General features: G+C 46.6%; 1 long non-coding RNA gene across 2 annotated transcripts; it reads right to left on the bottom strand.

The window, feature by feature from the left end:
• Positions 1–1858: 1858 nt before the first annotated feature.
• Positions 1859–3619, bottom strand: LOC146072574 (uncharacterized). Of its 2 annotated transcripts, none has more exons than XR_014473195.1 (3): positions 3236–3619; positions 2091–2207; positions 1859–1931 (listed from the first exon to the last, which is right to left on the bottom strand). It is a non-coding gene; the product is annotated as an uncharacterized LOC146072574 (long non-coding RNA). The 2 variants fall into 2 exon arrangements; XR_014473196.1 differs by having other exon boundaries at positions 1869–1931; positions 2095–2207.
• Between the last annotated feature and the right edge of the window lie 564 nt (positions 3620–4183).

The raw sequence follows: 4183 nt of genomic DNA, 5'->3' as shown, positions 1-4183 counted from the left end.
TGACTTGCCATGCATCTCTGTGTAAAAGATATGAGAAATAAATAAAATTACGTGCGGTCCCCTTACCCAGTATTTACCATCCACACAGGTGCTGCTGTACATGCAGGTGCCCATTCAGAGCTTGGAGCCCGGAGGCTGGGACCTCTCTTGCCTCTGGGTGTTAAACACCTGGGGCGAGATTTATTGTGTTGACCGTTTTTCAGAAAATGCGATTTTAACTTAAATCGCTGTGTATCGCCATTTTTTTAAATCGCATTTTTTTCCAGAAATCGCGTATTGAATGGCTGGCGCAAAGCCGCCTGAAAAGTGCGATAGACGGCAATAAGGTGCGAATTGAGTCGATGTAATACGCCATAAAAGTGCGATTTCCGGGTTAGATCATGTGCGTATTTGCGGCCAACCGGAATGCGATTTACACCAATACACCTGATCAGCCCGTACAACATGCTAACCTATTGGCCCACCTTAGTCCCTTGCAATACCCCCTATATAAAGGGGCACAGATGCCATTTTACCCTTTGAAAGGGAGTAAGGCGTTTGAGATGGAGAGGAGCAGTCATAAGGTGCAGAGGAGGTAGAGGGACAGCCAACCACTGGGAGAGGTAGGGGAGTGAGAGGTAGCACTGCCAGAGGCAGGACAGGGAGAGCCAGCATGCTCCCAGCAAGAGCTGCGCCAGGGAGAGGCCACATGGTGGAAGCTGAGCAGGTGGCTATGGAGGATAAGGAGGAAGCAGGCACAAGCCAGGTGTCCTCACAGGAGGAACAGAGTGCCAGGCACACAGAGGAGGAGCTGCAAGAGGGGTATTTCTCAGAGGTGGACTGGCCTGTGCAGGAGGCAGAGGAAGCTGACTTGGAGGTGCTGGGGGAAGAACCAGGACAGGAGGAGGAGGAGGTGGAAGAGGGTGAGGCTGAAAATGTGGAGGAGGAGGATGATGCAGCTCGTACAGCTAGTGGGAGGAAAGTCAGGTTCTCATATGAGGAGAATATGGCCCTGGTGCGTGCACTCTTGCCCCTGTATGACCGCCTACTTGGTCCTCACCATCACCGCACAAGTGTGGCAAGAAAGAAGGGGATGTGGGACAATATCACCTCCGCGGTAAATGCAGTTAGCACACACAAGAGGAGTGTGCGGAACGTCAAGAAGCGATACAATGACATCAAGCGCCTCCTCAAAGCCAAGCTTGCCCTGGAGAAGAAAGAGGCCTGTCGCACAGGAGGTGGCCCTAGGCAGGAAGTCCGCTTTAAGGCCTATGAGAGGGTGCTACGCCGAATCATCCCACCGGAGGTGCTTCCCGGCATCCACATTGCCGACACAGACAGGCCCCCCACTCCACCGCCAACTGGTAAGTGTCCACACATGTCAACTACACATTTTGCTATGTCATGTGCGCATGCTATTATGGTGGTATGCTTTATGTGTTCAAAAGATTGCTGTGTGTGGAACTACATATCCCAGCAAAATCACATTTTACTTGCTTGCATTGCTAAATAATGGACTCTGCATTTGGCTGGGTTATGTAGTTCCACAGATCCAATTAATGTGTGCTGTCCTAATCACTGTAGGCCTGCAGTGTACTTGATTGTTAATCCATATCAATCCTCTGGGTAGTTGGAAATGCACTTTACAGTCACTTTTACATGTGTAATCTGCTGGTCTTTCATGTTATTTGCAAGGGGATTAAAAATATCGTTCACAGTCATAATACTGAAAAAACCACTTCAGTTCAAAGTCTTCACATTCCTTATGTAATCATATCAGAGTAAAAAAGTTTGATTTTGTTAAAGTTTTTATCAGCATATTTGAAAAAGTGACAGTTAGGTGCAAATGAACATTATGGAAAATGTCTTCTTCTTTTAAACAGCTCCATCTCTGGAGTCCCAGCCTGCTGTTGAGCAACATCAGCCACATCCGATTGTTCACACTGTCCAGTCTGCAGGTGAGATATCATAGTGTTACACAAACACATTGCACATTTCACACATGGCTGTCCCCACCACAGTAGCCTGTGCCAATGCATAAAGCATGAGCAACACCTAACCATTCCAACTAAAGTAACATGACCCACCATACACCAATCTGCATAGCATACTTACCACTCTTTTCTCATTTGTAGGCCCTTCACAACCGATGCCTGAACCTACGGATCCCATGCAAAATATGGACGACATGAGTGAAATCATCCTTGAGACGGTGCCATCGTTGGAACCTGCACAAAACCAAGCACACCCAGTCAATGAGGCCCCATATACGCAGTCACATAAGCAGCAGCCCCCAATCAGTGCAGCCACCAACACTCCCACTAGTGCGGAGGAGTTGGCGCAATCCATCCATCTTTTCAAGGGGAAACAACTAGCTTTTATGGAGGTGCAGACCACCCAACTAGAAAACGTTAAGAGGTATGTGCGGAACATAGCTCTGCAAATGAGACGAATTTCTCAAAGTGTGCGGGCTAATGTAGGGACACAAATTCGTCCACATTAGACACACGCTTAGTAGAAATTGGCCAAGCCATTCAGGGTCAAACTACTAATTTTGGAGCACTAAATGCCAATATGGTTGAACAGACCCAAGCTATTAATGGCCAAACAACTGCGTTGATGTCCCTACAAACACAAATCAGCCTCAGTGCAACTAGTTTGTTAGGTCAGCACCAAACCACATCTACCCAAAGTAGTAGTGTGTCCTCCACACCCATGAGTGGATCCCCCACTACTCCCCCACGGCGTAGTGTCCGTACTAGGGGTGGTGGTGCCACTAGTGGTAAGGGTGCTAATACCCGGCCTGTATTCAAAAATGAATAATGTTCTTTGCATTTACATGTGTATCATGTTCTTTCTTTTTTTCCTTCACTCATGCAGTGAATGTTCATGAAATTTTTTTATATGGTATGGCCTATGGCTAAATGTTTCAGCAAGTAAAAATGATTTGCATCCAGCAAACTTGTTCTCATTCTTAACAAATGATTACCCACACTGTTCTATTATGTATTGTCAACTAGTGACATTTTAGCAGCCACGGGACTTTGGGTTGTGTGTGCTTATTTGTCATGGAATTTTAAGGAAATAGTCACATTTGAAGGGGATAAGCATTGGGAATTGCATACTGTATGTAGGCGCCACTTGTTTTGCTACATTTCAACCACCTCAATCAATGATCCATGTCACCTCCATCCATTAAGCCTATGTTAATTTGTATTTGCCGACATTTTTACACACAGAAAACTACAGTACTTACTTGACATTGTTATAGGTGTTATCATGTTGCCAGGCATAAAGTATGCTGTGGTGGGGTAGCTTGCAGGTGTTGGCCATTATTGTTGGTCTGCTTCTGGGCAATTAACATGGACAGGGAAAAATGTAATGTTACCAATGTATGTGTGTTACAGGTTCCCCTTTACTATTCATTGTACACACAAAAATTACCTGTGAAATGCTGCAGGATCCTCTGTGTACGAACCACATCCCCCCTCCGTGTACTTCGCACTACAACATCAGTAGTTTGAGCTTCCTGCACGACTGCTGCAGGGGCCACATCTACATAATTTGGTTGACCCAAAGCTATGTTATGCAGCATGCAGCAAGCCTGGACAACCAAAACCACTCTGGCAGGGTGGTATAGCAGTGTACCTGCTGACCTGTCCAAACACCGAAATCGGCTTTTCAGCACCCCAAAGGTGCGTTCCACTACATTGCGGGTAGCAATATGTGCAGCATTGTAGCGGTGCTGTGCAGGGCTTTGTGGGTTCCGCAGAGGTGTCATGAGCCACGAATGACACCCATATCCTGAGTCACCTAACGTGTAAAGGGATTTGTGTGGTCACATATCATGTGGGTAATTTGCACATAATAGTAGCAGCCTATACTATATTGTTTGGGGTGGTCTAAACAATTACAACAGAAATTACTCTTGAATAGAAGGTTACACACATGGATGTTAAAGGGAAAGACATAGGTAAGCAAACATCGTGTAAACAGTGGTAAGTGACTTACCAAGTAGCCAGCCCTCTGGCATGGTGTGGTTGTGGAAACGGTCCCAGAGAGCTGAGTGCCGCAGGATATAGGCATCATGGCAGTTCCCGGGATAGCCTGCAACCACACTGAGAATTCTGAGGTTGGCATCGCAGACCACCTGCACATTGAGGGAATGTCTGCCCCTGCGATTCACATAGACATGCTCCCTCAC

This window comes from Crinia signifera, chromosome 4 (genome assembly GCF_055691185.1).
Source record: "Crinia signifera chromosome 4, ASM5569118v1, whole genome shotgun sequence".
Classification (NCBI taxonomy): domain Eukaryota; kingdom Metazoa; phylum Chordata; class Amphibia; order Anura; family Myobatrachidae; genus Crinia; species Crinia signifera.
Note: the sequence above shows the minus strand (reverse complement) of the source record. Positions and strands in the feature narration are given on the sequence as shown.